At 42.8% G+C, this 16,128-nt stretch overlaps 1 protein-coding gene across 1 annotated transcript in view; it reads right to left on the reverse strand.

Moving 5' to 3' along the window:
* ADGRV1 (adhesion G protein-coupled receptor V1) overlaps positions 1 to 16,128 on the reverse strand; it is a 321,712-nt gene that overhangs the window by 128,384 nt on the left and 177,200 nt on the right. The window lies entirely within an intron of this gene.

Genomic DNA, 16,128 nt, shown 5'->3' on the forward strand with positions numbered 1-16,128 from the left:
GCAAGGTCTTGTGCAGGCACCCAAGGGGGTATTCCCACCGGTGGAGCTGCCTTTTGGCCTGGGAACACCCTTTTTTGCGAGCACGGAGTTACGCCTGCAAAAAGGTAGGAGTAGCCCTGTGAAACTCTATGAAGAGTTTCACGGGATTGCCTTTAAAATACCATTTTCGGCTTGCTGCGCCCCACAGCAAACCAATCAGGGGGCGGCATGGCTGCGCCATACCCAGGTGCGCTGTAACTATCCCCCTTCAGGATTGGGCTGCCCATGGACCAGACTCTCCTACCTTCAGACCTGGTTCATTATTCTTCCAGCAGTTATACTTAGCATGACAGAGTCTAGCCATTTATTAGGTGAGCAACATTAAGAGCAACATGAAAATACAAGGATAGAAACCTGTCTTGGGGAAAGAAGAAAATAGCATTGAGTAGAGTTGCTAACTGGCTTGGAGAAAAATGTCCTGGCCCTTTAATACATGATTAATATGTGGAAACAGGCAGTTTTTCATGGCATGGAGGTAAATATCACCAGATAGCTAATATCAGCCCATTGGTCCTATTTTAAAGGGGCAAGACTTTTTTTTTCCAGATTGATTGCCAATCGTAGCACTGAAGCAGGACACTTTTATCCACAGATGTAGTCCAGTAAAAGTTATTTTTGTGTTTTGCTTCTCTAACAAAGTGCCTTAGGTGTTTCACAGAATAAGTTACAGTGTGACCCACTCTGCATCTCACTTGCAGCCTGGAAGTGTAGGAGTGGTTACTGATAGCTGAAAGTGTGCAAAAAAAAAAAAGTAGGCAAATTTGCAGTGGCTTATGCTCACAACATCGGTCCAGGATCTCCTCCAGAATGTGTTGTATAACTGTGAATCAACCGAGAATATAAGCAACATAAAATTAACAAGAGCATGATACGCGGAATTGTTTTGGATGGTCTCAGCACATTCTTTCATCCAGGTTTTATAATCTTTGGTTAACTAAGTTCAACAAACAGGAGTTCACTGTAAGGTTATGCTTTGTAAAATAACAATCTAGCCCTGATAGAATGGGTTAAGTTTAGGAAAATACTTTTGTTTGAGGAAGGCAGAAAGAAAGAAACCATAAACATTTATAAAACTGGGAGCTGGCATGGTGTCGTGGTTACAGAGTTCAACTAGAATCTGAGCGATTCAAATCCCCACTCTGCCACAAAGCTTGCTTGGTGATGCTGGGCCAGTCTCTCTCTCTCTCTCAGCCTAACCTACCTCAAAGGACTGTTGCAAGATAAAATGGGTACAGGAGAACCATGTTTGACGCCCTGGAAGAACCAAAGTCAAATATTGGGATGGGGTGGGAAGGAAGGAATCAGCCTCTCACCCCAAACTTTGTTGGGGATTAACATCAGTGGGAAGCTAAGTGCAGAAAGATTGGGAAAAGCGCATGCAGAAACCTACAATAGCTGTTTCCTGGGAGACCACCAAAGAATACCAGGGTTGCTGTGCAGAGGAAGGCACTGGCAAACCCCCTCTGTTAGTATCTTGCCATGAAAACCCAAAAAAGGGGTCGCCATAAGTCGGCTGCGACTTGATGGCACTTTACACACACACACACGCAACATATCCAATGCACCCAACTCATACTAACCAATTTTAAAAAATGTGCAAAAGACTAGTTTTTCAAATGGAAGTTACCTCCTTTTCTCGATTTGAGTTTACAAAAAAAGCCTTACTTTCAGACAATAAACAGAACCATTTCTCTGTTGAATATGTTCTTTTCGCCATGTTCAGTTTAAGAAGCAAAACTTAGTTTTCAGTACACAAGAATCAACTATGGAAACACATCAGATACGTATTAATACAAATCAAATAAGGGGCACTTTTTAGGGAGAATATGAAAGGGGACCCCTGTGATTCAGGCCACATGTATCGATTATGCAGATAATCGATACATTATCGATTTTTTGGGTACACTATGATACACTGCTCAGTAAAGCTATACAATCGAGGTCCATTGTGCCACTTCAGACTTAAGGTGGGAGCTCATATGATTAAAGATTCCTACATACAAAAACAATCCACATACAAAGAAAAGGCTGGCAGAACCTACCCTCGAATCTAGTTTTCTATATGAAGAGAACTTTTTGAGAATTACATTTAATTGATATTCTCCATGAGCTCTCTGAAGTAGTCCAAGCACATACTGTATTTTTCAGTGTAAAAGACGCCCCCATGTATAAGACAACCCCTAGTTTTTTGAACTCCAAATTAAGAAAAAAATAGGGGTCGTCTTATACATGGGGGCGAAAGAGTCCTGTCGCCCTGTTGCCAGCTTGAAGGGCTTTAAGAGGCGAGTGGACATATTCATGGAGGAGAGGGGTATTCATGGCTGTTAGTTAGAATAGATATTAGTCATGCTGCATACCTATTCTCTCTAGTATCAGAGGAGCATGCCTATTATTTTGGGTGTGGTGGAACTCAGGCAGGATGGTGCTGCTGCACTCGTCTTGTTTGTGGCTTCCTAGAGGCACCTGGTTGGCCACTGTGTGAACAGACTGCTGGACTTGGTGGGCCTTGGTCTGATCCAGCAGGGCCTTTCTTATGTTCTTATGCCCTGGCCGGCTGGCGTCTAACGTTCAAACTGGTTGCCGCCCACCCTGCCCAACAGCTGACGGGTGGGGCCGGCGGCGACCGGTTTGAACACTGGATGCCGGCCGGCCAGGGCCACCTTCTTCTTTCCCCGCTCGCTCTCTTCCCCGCCTGTCAGCTGACAGGCGGGGAAGAGAGTGAGTGGAAGAGTCCTGTCGCCCTGGCCAGCTGGCATCCAGAGTCCAAGCAGGTTGCCGCCTGCCCGGTCAGGTGGGCGGCGACTGGTTTGAATGCCGGACGCTGGCTGGCAGGGCAACAGGACTCTTTGGCAGCTCACTCTCTTCCCTGCCCATCAGCTGATGGGCGGAGAAGAGAGTGAGTGGGGAAAGAGGCCAGCAGCAATGGCCAGCTTCTGTGTATAAGGTGACCCTCAATTTTGGGGCAAAATTTTAAAGAAAAAAACATTGTCTTATACACGGGAAAATACAGTATTTATAGCACCTGAAAGGGAACAAGGTCTACATTTCTGCCCAATCCCCTTTCTGGCTGGAATCCTTTAAAAAAAACCTGGTAGTAAACTCTATTGAGTATAATGAAACTAACTTCTGCTTAGGATTGCTCCCTCTGTGATTTATTTGTATAAACATTTCAATGGATTTATGAAGGTTTACAAACCAAGGGAACAAATTCTTTACTTCTCCTACCTCCACAAAAAGGGAAACCGGCCTATGCTGATAACCTTGCTGTTATTCATGTCAATTACCCAAAAGACCACAAATGATCTTAAAATATTGATTTTATGCATTTTAACCTTGACCTTTAAAATCAGACATCTGAACCTTGCCTTAAATAAAAAACCCTTTGTGTACAACAACATAGATTTACATTGTGTTCTCTAGCTGCATCTGGCTATTTATAACAGAAGGCTAGTAGAAAACGAGTTAAAGGTGCCTGCTGTTCTTGCGTCTATGAAGCTGAGCAGGTCTGGGCCTGGCCAGAATCTGGACAGACAACAGCCTAAGAACCCTGTGTGCATTGCTAAGATTGTTAAGAGTGAGGGCAGGATAACAATGAAATAAAGAATAATATGTTATCCCCATCAGTCTGATTCAGGTTGAGCTGGATGTTTTTTGGCTATGTGAAAGCAGAATTGGATAATGGAAATAATTGTTAGGAATAAAAATCCTGAATTTTAGATGCCATAAAAAGTAGCTGAAAAGGTTTTTTTTTATTATTATTATTTTTTTAAGAACCCCATCTTGGTAGATTTTAAAAAGGCTGGTTTAGGAATGGTTCAGGGTACCCAACTATGATGTTTTTCACATCGCATCTTCTAACAGGCATGCATGCAAGTTACAATATGCATTGCAAGAAAGACTGTTTATTATTACTATTATTCTCTCTTTGGCCAGTGGGCAACTCAAACTCTTCTAAAAGTATCTGAAGTTAGGACACAGTAAGTGGTAGAATGCACACTTTGTATCCAATGCATTCCAGGTTCAGTCCAGGGAGAACAACTAACAAACAGCCCATTCCTGAAGGTGGGGGGCGAAGCTCCTTTGGAGCTGGCATGACCCTGCCCCGGCATAGGTGCCACCTTATCATGGAATAAGTTGGTACTACGCCGGCGCAGGGCAAACACGCCAGTGTCTGGGTGCTGCCGGTCCCCGCCTCCAGCACAGTCACGCTGGCAGGGCTTTCTGGAAGGGAAAGCCTGCAGTGGGTTGGGGGTGGGGGGATTCCTGAAGGTGGAGCTGCCTTTAGGCAGTTTCCACAGCCCTTTCACCCCGGGAATGCCCCCTTGAGCGGCGGAAAGGCTGCACCACCTTTTTTGGTGGTGCAGCCTTGCTGGTTTCAATGGGGTATTTCCCCTGTTTTTATTATTTTTAATTTTTAAATGTTTTTTTAAGGCTCCGTGGTGGCCGGGAAGCCTCTGAGAAACCAGTGTGGCTACGCTGCTCCCAGCCACCATGGATCTAACCCCCTCCCCCAAACGATTGGGCTCAAAGACCTCTACGGCATAAACTGCTGCAATCACGCTATGTATTTACTTCATTTATTCCATCACCTTTATGGGGACCCAAAGCAGCTTACATTGTCTATTCTGCGCCCTTTTACCCACAACAACAGCCTTATGAGGTAGGCCCTGTGAGACTGTATGACTAATCCAAGGTCAATCAGCCAGCTTCCATGGCACAGTGGAGATCTGAACCTGGACCTCGCAGATAGTTTGACATTCTTACAACTACACCACACTGGGATTGCTGGGAATGGGATTTATAGGCCTCTTATAAGCCTATGAATTGTTTAGCTCGTATAAGAGTGTGTGCGTTACAACTACTGTGTACTACTGCGTTGACACCATAATAACAAAATTGACCCTATTTATACGTGATTGTTATCTCTAAAAAGCTGCCTATGGATCAGTTACCTCAATGCAAGCCTAAACAGAGTAGTTTGCTGTAAACAAAAACAACAACAAAAACAGATTAGCTAAATCAGATTCATGAGGGTTGCCACCTCCAGATAGGGAACTACCTGGAGATTTTGAAGGTAGAGCCTGAGGAGGGCGGGGTTGGGGAGGTGAGGGACTTCAGTGGAGTATAATGCATTAGTGTCCACCTTCCAAAGTGGCCATTTTCTCCAGGTGAACTGACCTCTGTTGCCTGGAGATCAGTTGGAATCCCAGGGGATCTCCAGCCACCACCAGGAGGCTGGCAGCCCTATGTGTCACAGGGATCTAATTTCAGGGGGTTGGATCCCATGGATCCTTTATGCCAGTGGTGATGCTGGGAAGGTGGGGCAGCAGCAGGAAATGATGTGGAGACATTGGTGTGTGGATGCCGTTCTTGCCTACTCCTATGCCACTTGCTGCTGAGGCAGCATGAAAGCAGCCTCTTTGTGGGAATGAATTACATGATGAAGTTTTCCGTATAAGTAACCAAAACACTTGCACACACTTTAGTCTGCAAGACTCAAACATTCTATATACACAGTGGGCTGCTCAAATACTACTTCTTACTCCAAACCTCTATGAGGGGTGGTGTGACTTAAGATGTTGCTGTTGAATCTGGCAATTTCTTAAATGTGTACCAGAAGTTTCCTATGTGTATGTAAAGATATTTTTAGCTTCTATAAGTTAACGAGGTTCCAGTAAATACTTTCCTGACTACACAACTGCAAATGATTAAACTAGTAAATTCTTTAAACCAAACATCTGCAGTGAAAATAATTTACAAGCTCTACTACATGTATATCTACAAAATGGAGAACGTAAGTTCAGTTAAGGACACCTGGAACTAAAGACATATGCCTTTCAGAAGGAGCATTTAACATTTCCACTGCAGTGCCAACAGAGAACATAAAGCCAGTGTGAAAGAGTTGGCATCAATGTTTGTTAGACCTATATAAACATATTTAAACACTATACCTTAAAATGTATTAACTGGGCATTAAAGTAAATATCCATCTAAATTGCTCCCTTAAAATTAATTACAGAAACATCTGTACAGATATAAAACAGTACAGAACAGAACATTGTAACACAAAATACAATATATTCTAATCAAAGTAATGAAAATTATATTTAAATCAGTTATGTTGCCTCTCTTTATATTAGATCGCACAGACAGCCCTGCGTTTTAGGTGTAAAGCAGGGGTAGTTGTGGTGGGGAGGAGATTGAGATCAAGGCCCTGGCCCTGGGAGAGGGGGCTTTAACTCTCTCTCTCTCATGCTGTTTTCCCTTTACTCTCCTCCCTGAGCTACCCTTTGCCCCACAGGGGGAAAAATCAGGAACCCTTATAGTACCAATAAGCTTTCCCTTGTGAGCTAAAAGAAGCTCAATGTGTGTTGGTGTGTGATTTGCATGGGAAACTATATGGGGGGAAAGGGTTCACCTGAAGCTGCTTTTAAGCCTAAGAAAACCTGTGGGAGACCTGTTCAGAAGACTCCTGCTGCCACATGTAGTTTGGCCTTTCTTCTTCCACACATCTGGCTCTGCTGTTATGCAAACCCCATGGGGCATGCTCCTGTCTCTCACTATTAAATGTGTAGCACATGCATTCAGTCTTTGCCTGTTATACCAGGAGCATGAATTAAAAATGGATGCACCAGACACTTGCACATCCTCTCAAAAGCAGACCCTGTTCAGCACCAAGCACAACTGGCTCCCACAAAAGCCAAGCAATGGTGATTGTTTTTTTTTTTATCAGTAGTAGCCCTAGAAGGTCACAACGGGAAATATACATTAGAAGTGAAGGACTTTGTGCTGTCTCTTACCTCAGACTCCAAAGAGGGACAAGACTAGTGAGTCAGAGGGATAGACGGGACAAGACACTGGGAATCCTTTCTCCACTGCCCTGAACTATCCCTTTTAATGTGCAGATTGCTACTCTTAGGGAAAACTTCCTTCCTTCCTGCTTCTTCCTCACCTCCTCACACACGCAGGCACTCTTCTCCATCTTGCCACCATGAAGGAAGGAAGCAAGTCCTCCCTCCATCCTAGTTAGTTAGAATAGAGAACTATATTTTACTCTATCCTATCCAGAAATGGATTTCCTATAATAAATGAAGTATATTAGTTGAATAGATAAAAGGGCTCTGAGCAATTTTGCTCCTGGCACACACAGAGGTTTGGATGAGCTTCTCTGCACAATAGCCTTTGTGCCCTCTGGTAACTTAACAAGGATTCAGGCATAACGAAGCCCTCATAATCCAACAATACAAGCTTATTGAGGAGTTTCTACATGGTGAGAAGCAGCTCACCAAGATCTTCAGGCTGTCCTGTGGGGCAGGAGACTAACCAGTCAAGTGGGGGCCCTTGCCTGTGACATAGTGATGCCATGGGTGACACAATGACCTCACTTTTCTGGCAATGCTCCCCCCCCCATTTTTCTCCCAGTGGGGGTGGGAGATGTTCCACTGAAATGGGAGACCTTGCACCTGTACATTCTTGTCTTAATAACTAAATAAAAGGCTACTGGAATATTCCAGAACCTTAGTGTTTGAGAAAGAAAACAAATTATTTTGAAATCCCCTCTTACTAGATCTATCTTCCTAAATGAATGCTGAAAGCGTAACATCAAGGAACTAAAGACATGTTTGCTTAAAGGCTTAAAACAAACAAACAAACAAACAAACAATCCCACTTGTCTAGGAAGAGGGAAAATGACAAACTCAACATATTCTGCAGAATTTACCTTGCTAGCTTAGACAGCATGAAGATTATTATCACTATTTAAATTGACAAATTAACCTAGAGAAGCAGAAAAACTTGTCACCAAATTAGCCTTCCCAAAGTTGCTAGGAGCCTGAAATTAAAACATCCATGGCATCTGTGTCAGATGTTTCTAAATTCTTAGGGCAAAAGGAAAGGCACTGAATGGAAAAGTACAAGATTTCTAACCCCCCATAGTAATCCTATAATAAAGGTTTCAAATTATCGTGTACTTATTAAATAATGTCACATTTAATGAGTGCTTAAATAATATCATTAATAATGAGGTAATTGGGCCTATTTACAACAAGAACATGTATCTAACACGGTGCTCATTTCCGGCAATACAGGTTACTCAATGCTGTTTTATTCCTACTTATTATTTTTTCCCAAAAAAACTTAAATAAGCCAAATATAATGAGCAAAACTAACTCTTCCGGGAACCACAGCCCAATCATTTAATCTCTTTTCTCCTAAAATATTGGTGTCCACTTTTAATTATACCAGGTAGGGATACACAATTATGGTTGTGCGTGTAGCATCTTGGAACCCTTTGAAGCTTCTCAGCACAACTGCTTAGGCAGGATCCAGACGGCAAGCAATTTCACAGCAATTATCACCCAAGAACACAACCTCCAACAGCCTTCAGCCTTATATGCTTTCACTATCACAGATGTCTTCCATAGATAGGGAAAGAGGGTGGGGGATACTGTTAATCGATTTTAGCAAATTTATTGCATTAACTACGGGGAAATGTTAAAAAAGGATAACTTATTGTGCAACATGAATTCATTATCCTTAAAGCGTGGGCTTGCTTTGTAACATGGGATTCACTGACAGTGAGCTGAAGCCCTGGATTGGCCTTACATCACCAAGGAAATCAGAAAAACACATAACCCATGGAACACTTCTCTGACATTTTGTAGCGGTGAAAGAGGGCAGGTTGGACACCAAAAGGTGGCAGGCTGTGGAATGAACTTGATAGTATAGCAACTATTAGTCTTAGCTTGCTTTCGGTGTCTATCTAGTCACTAATGAAGCCACCCTTGGATACTTTTAAGGCTCCGACATTATCTTTTAAATCATAAGCCTACACTTTGGAATATTCAATTCCATACTCCATTGAAGTAATCCTCCAAAATAAAGGTAGCTAACAGTACTTCTTGAAGAGCCCCGTGGCGCAGAGTGGTAAGCTGCAGTAAGGCAGTCCAAGCTCTGCTCACAACCTGAGTTCGATCCCAACAGAAGTCGGTTTCAGGTAGCCGGCTCAAGGTTGACTCAGCGTTCCATCCTTCCGAGGTCGGTAAAATGAGTACCCAGCTTGCTGGGGGGTAAAGGGAAGATGACTGGGGAAGGCACTGGCAAACCACCCCGTAAACAAAGTCTGCCTAGTAAATGTCGAGATGTGACTTCACCCCATGGGTCAGGAATGACCCGGTCCTTTACCTTTACCTAACAGTATTTCTAAGCAGCAGATATGTACTGCTCCACAGATGTGGCCGATCCTCAGAGACAGTCTATATATTATGTAGGAGATCCATGACTGGATTTCTTGACATTTTTTCCACCTTAAAAATGTAGTCATAGATTAGCCTGATTTGGATTGGGGCCATGGTGTTAGGGAAGAAAGTCATACCTTTCCCCATGGTGCAATTTCTTGAAGAGAACCCCCACCCGCCCGTGTTACTGTTACCTGCAGAAGTGGGAAAAAAATAGTTTCAATACCTGTCCATCCCCCTAACAACTAAGTGCAGTTCCAGGGGCAATTTCTTTGGGTGGTCATGGTTAACTCATTTACTGCAGAGGTACAACCCTGATCCAGATCAGCCCCTCCCCTTTCAAAGAAAAGGTGGGAAATCCAATCAGAGATCTCCCATGTAACATGTAGTTTGTGTTAGCATTAGAGTTAGGTCATTTTTTCACGGAGGTTTGGCACGGTTTCGCCTTTGTTTTGGCCCGTGGCAAATTTTTGATTTTTCATGAACGCTTCGAGGTTTAACAGAAAAACCGTGTCAACTCCACGTCTTCTCAAACCTGTGTTGGTCCGTTCTTTGTGGTTGCTACACGTTTTTTTTCCGCTCCATGAAAAACGTTCCTGGGTTCGGACCAATTGTCCCCGCCCATGTCGGATAATTTCTCCTCCCTGTGAACGGCGATTGGCTAGGAGAGTTTCAAGCCCGGGGCAAAGCCTCCCTCCAAGGCAGGACAGACCTCTCTCCTGCAAATCCAAGCCAAAACTCCTGTCACCCTTCTGAAGAGGGGCAGCCAGTCTGCTCTGGGTCTCCCTCCTGCCGGTGCAATCCTGTGTGTGTGTGTTGATGGAGGCATTCTGAGAGCGGCAAATCCAAGCCAAAACTCCCGTCACCCTTCTGAAGAGGGGCAGCCAGTCTGCTCTGGGTCTCCCTCCTGCCGGTGCAATCCTGTGTGTGTGTGTGTGTTGGGGGGGGGGGCATCCTGAGAGCGGCAAATCAAAGCCAAAACTCCTGTCACCCTTCTGAAGAGGGGCAAGCCAGTCTGCTCTGGGTCTCCCTTCTCTATCTGGATGGAGGTTCCTGGCAATGGATGGCTGGAGCTCTACAGGGGGGGGGGACACAATAATGACCGTCTGTCAAAGTCTGGGAAAGGGGGAGCGTGGCCAAGTCCAGGGAGGGGAACGGGGAGCATGGTAAATAGAAAAGCTATATAAGGAAACCGGAGGGACTGGTGCTTTTTTTGGCTGGGGCTGTGTCCACAGAGGTGAACTGCACTGGGTAATCCACTATGCTTTGTTCCCATGAAAAACCAAAACTACCTCTGGATTGACGGGGACATGAAAACATGAATTTAAATTGCGCCCATGAAAAATAAATTTAAATCGCTTTTTTTTTTGCTCCGTGGCAAGAGAGCATCAAAATCTTCCGTGAAAAGTGGGTCTTAGAGTTAGAAAATAATTATGATAAGCACAGATTGGAAAAGGCTGATTTGAAACAGCTACATTTATGGACAGATTCCACTACCTGAATGAATCGAAACAAGATTTCAAATGTTCCTGAAAGCCTATTTTATTTCTGCCACGAAATGTTCCTGTTTCAGTCAACTTTTCCATTCTCAAGTAGTTGAAGCGATCATCGACGCTGAATGTGAACAAGCAGTAGCCTCGACAGTACGTTGGTTAAAACTTGGCAGCCACATGTAAAATGAACTGCAGCATAAATCAAACAGACCTCACTGATAGCCTGGCTGGATATCTTCCTTTCTCTCCTAGCTTCTCATGAAAATATTTAGATTCTGCTTCCTCTCTCACCCAGAACAACAGTCATTTCTGTCAACAGATCCATTCCCCTTGTAACAGTAGTTACCAATTGCTGTTATTGTCGGTCCTATTAATAACTCAGACATAATATGTAATGCATGTGGTGAAGTTTAACCAAAAGGAGCATGTTTCCAAGAGGGATCATTTAGACAAGGTCGTTCACTGCCTTTTGTGTTTCATACCACACATGATCAAGTTGCAGTACTTCCAATGTCTGGCCTGCAAACTGGTTCCATATGCTAAGTGGCTAAATACTGGCCAACATCTATTTAAATAAAGCCCCTGATGCTGACTATGCCGTAGGGCATTAGTTTGTTTCTGCTGTACTTGACTGGAAAGACGGCCAAGACCACAAAAGACCATGATTTATCTGTCCATGTATATCACAGATAAAGACTAGAGAAAATGTACTGTATATTACAAAATAGATAGATAGTTCCCCTGGAACATTTCCATGAGTGCTACAGCCCTTGCCCAAAGAGAAGCATTAAAAATAAACCTTGTGGGCTGCATGTGCTAAGTTAAAACTACTGGCTTTAACTTTTCTGCGTGTGCAAGAAAGAGTGCAAGATGTTTTATGATCAAGTCAGTACTGCAGTGAAGGGCTACGGTTTGCACTAGACCTCGCACTATTGCTTGCACCAGCAAAACAACACTATGTACATTATCGCTTTTGCTTACAGTTCACGGGATCGAGTCCAGGTACAGTAATTTTGAAATGTTTTCACCCTGCCTATCCCCGAAGGAGGCTAATAGAATAATTCATCACAATATTTTTTAAATAAAAATAATCCAGAAAACTCCTTTAAATATAAATAAATTAAAAACCAACCAATAAAACCCACTAGAAACTGAATTATTTAAAAAAGACAGCATTTTTTTCACTCTTAACAATACACACAAAATTCACTCCCAACATCGACAAAAACCCTTGGTGGGGGGGACAGCTTTTCAAATCCTGTTAAAAGTAAGCAAGGCCGGAGCTTACTACACAGCCTCAGGCATGCTACTCTAGAGACCTGGAACAACACAAGGAAAGGTCTATTTCTGGTGAAGAACAGTTAAGCAAAATGGAGGGGAAGAGCAGTCAGTAACAAATACTGGCCCAGCTGCGGTGTCACATGTTCTTACCAGCAGAGATGGTCCTTCAGATATATTAATCATTCAATGTCAGGAAAGTGTGTAAAACTATATTGTGGCTAAATTACGCAATTTAGGTTGCAATCCTAAGGACACTTTCCTGGGAGTAAGCCCCACTTAATAACATGTGACTTACCTCTGAGTTTCCATCATTTACCACAAGGCTAAAGAAAACAAGAGTTGCCCTTACCGGTAACTGTTGTTCATTGAGTGTCTGCTGCGCTTGTGGAGAAGAACCTTCTAGTTTAATGGAACTGAAAAGACACCTCCCTCCTCAGCACACAAGGAGGCATTTCCCCACAAAAACCATTGTGTGCTGAGAGGGGCACTATTTCCCCTCAGAAGTAGAAATGGGTGATGGCATCCTATGCCTAACTCCTGAGTTACAGTACCAAATGAGAGCACTGTGGGTTGTGTAGCCCAGGATGGTCTCATGTGAGTTCTGTCTGGCATTAAATGTGTTCACACAGGCTACTACAGCATTTACCAAGGTAGCTGTTGTCTGTCCCCGTGCTATGGTAGAATTAGGCTGATGTTATCACCTCCAAGCTCTTCACCTACCTTTAGAGAAATACTTCCAGCCACTGTTTAGCACAGTCATAGACACATACTAACAAGGACCACAGCATAGGCTACCTTAGCTCCAAAGCACTTCTGTGCTTCATGCCACGCTGGGGTTTTTCCAGTCCACTGTGTGTTACAATGAGCTAATTTTCTTTTCTTTTTTAAACTTCAACCAGTCTTGATCCAAGGCCTCGACAGACAGTGTTCGTGCAATATTTTCCACAAAATTTAATTTCTATATGAGAAACTGAAAATCAAAAGTTATTTTTGAAAACTGAGCTTGGCTTACAAATGTTTTCTGAACTTTTGAACATTTTGAGATTTTACTCCCTGAAGACAGCCCCAACAAAATGGTTTAAAGGGCCAATAATAGTTGAGAGAGTTTGAGAATTGCCATTATTTTGGGATCAAGACAATGAAAGGGCAGTATACTACAAATAGCTGTGCTTGACAGATGTTACGGAAACGAAGGAAAGATTCTGTGGAACAAGAACAGGAATGCAACTGACAATTAGAGATAAATAGCACCAGATTTCTAATTTTAGCATGGGAATCTGATTTCCTGCAAAGCACAGTCTGCCAGAGACCAATCCTTACCACCTAAACTTCATAAATCTAAAGTCTGGAAAGATTAATAATATCAAAAGTTACATGTTCTGCAATTTGGCCTACCCCTTTTTAAAGCAGAGACTCATGGTAGCTCTAACCACACAAAGGGAGGTGACCACATACACACCCACAGAGGTCTGGTAAGATTTGGCTGTGTGGATGGAACCTCCAGATGACTGGCTCCACATGCAGTTACAAGTATTTATTTAAACATTTCTGTCCCTTGCATTCCCTCCCATATGGTAAGCCCAAGGTGGCAAAACAAATTTATGACAACCATAAAACAACAACAATAAAACTAATAGAAGTAAAACAAGGCCAGCTGCATGGAACTGGTCAACAGCTCGATACAACAAGAGTCTGTACTCTTGGCCTAGACTCTAAAAGCCCTCATAAAGGCAGCAGTTTTCACCAGATGCCAAAACAGTTTTCAGCAGATGCCAAGTAGATCTCCTTCAGTAGGACATTCCAAAATTGTGACATCACTACAGAAAAAAAAACTTTCTCTTGTGACTGTCTATAACACTTCAGAAGGACCTTGAAAGAGAATCTCAATGTCTGGGTATGTCTTTATAGAAAGTAAACTTCTATTTTACTTTTTCTGAATCTTAACCGATTCAACACAAAAATGCAATTTCATAATGCACTAGAGACTTACAACACAATCCTAAGCAGAGTTACACTCTTCTTAGCCCTCTGACTTAATGTGATTCAATTATTATGTAACACAATAATTCCACCTTGTTTCTTGTGTCCCCCCGCCCTCTTTGATTTAATTAAAGCTACCCTACATGGGCTTGGCAAGCAAGACAGCAGGTAAGGACACTCATGTTTTGGAAGGTGACATGTTCTTCTCCATTCACACTATAGCCAGACCTATGGCTCTCCTAACAGCAATGGCCATATCTTTGATTTTGGGGTCAGTTGCAGTGGCAATGTCATACCTTCTTCCAATATGATTTCAAGGGGAGGTGCCAAAATCAATGCCTACTAGAATTCCAGTTTATCTATACAAAGAAGGGGGAAAGGAAATCAAGATGTAGCTACAATGGCAGTAGATATAAGGAACGTGCAGTAGTTTTCTAATAAGCAGTTCTGACCACACATTGTAAGGTCAAGAGATAATCTATGGGACAGAGACAAAAAAGAACATTATGTCCCTTTGGAAAAAGCTAGATGTGTACACAACAGAAAAAGCCTCTTTCCTTGGGTGATTGTTTCTTACATTTCACACTCTTTCTCAACAAGACAAGAAATAATCTTTGGCTCCAAATGCCTTCAGCTTAAGAGTCCTGTAAAATGCCTGTTTATAACAAAGTGTTTCGCTTTCTCCACAGCAAACATTTTTCCCTTGCGTGTTATGTCTCTGCTTTCTATATACAATTGTCTTAATCTTGCCAGTGTTTGACACCCACATGTTTCAATCAAACAAAGAACAAAGTATACTCAATAAAATGGTCTAGGTAGGTAGCATATGTAGCAGCCATGTTCTCTTTCCAGCAGATATCTTCTCTTTCCATTTGCCTTATAGGGTGCTTCTCTCAGGGGTCCATAACCATTGGCAAGGATTTGGGAGGTAAGGGAGGCTGCTACCAGAAGGAGAAAGGTCAGAAGGCCTCATGCAGCACTTTGATCCAAAATCCTACCCACTGTAAATCCCCACACTATAATCCAAAACTAAAGACTGAATGTTAACAGCCTGCTTATTATTGCATCTGCTTGTAAACTCTCATTAGAGATACACAAATTTCCCCCGTTTGCTTCATTTTCAAAGATAATACTGTTATTTTGTAATATAGATCATTATACGTTGACATTTGCCATTTTTTGATTTTTATTGAAAATAATTGCCAGCTGTATTCTTTTTTTGTTTTCCTTTCAGTTTGGATGTGATTTTTAGGGCCTAATACTTCTCACCAAGGAGATCCTCTCTGCTAAATTTCAAGCAGATATGAGAATGTGTCCCAGTTTTATAGGCAATTTAACTCATCTATGACTACCATCTTTGCTTCTCATCCAAGTGGTACAAAAATGTATCAAAGATTGTATCACTACCCAAAGCGATCTTCCCTGCCAAATTTCAGGCAGATGGGGAAAGGGTCTAGGTTTTATAAACAATTAAAATCTTTTAGAAATCACAGAAATACATAAAAGGTTGGTTTTGATTAATATTTCCTATAAAACAGTGGGCTAATCAAACAGTATTATAATAAGAAAACAAGAAGCTTACAATCTCCTGGTGCACAACTCCTGTAGCCATAACCTAATCTACACATACTTTATTGAAGTGATGAACAGAAAAACAGAGTTTCACTTACCTGTAACTGTTGTTCATCTGGTGGATCTTCTATGATGTCCCACATTGGGGACTGCGCAGGCCAGCCACGGATAAGATTTGTCAGCTTCTAGCAAAATCTAAAAGAGAGTGCTCCCCCTCCCCTCGGGGCATGCCGCCTTCCCGCCCATCGGTCACATGACCCAAGGGGGAGGGAGCACTCTTCCCTCCAGTTCTCCAACCAGCCGCCACGGAACCAACCACTGGTCTAGTGGAGAGGTCCCACAGCGGGGAAGAAGGGAGGGATGTGTGCCTGCATCTAAGATCCACCAGATGAACAACAGTTACAGGTAAGTGAAACTCTGTTTTTCATCTGCGTGGCTTCTATGCAGTCCCACATTGGGAGAGTAGCGAGCTCGCTTACCAGGACGGTGGGTGTGGGACATTCACCGAAATAAAGATTGCAGTACTG

This window comes from Euleptes europaea, chromosome 4 (genome assembly GCF_029931775.1).
Source record: "Euleptes europaea isolate rEulEur1 chromosome 4, rEulEur1.hap1, whole genome shotgun sequence".
Classification (NCBI taxonomy): Eukaryota; Metazoa; Chordata; class Lepidosauria; order Squamata; family Sphaerodactylidae; genus Euleptes; species Euleptes europaea.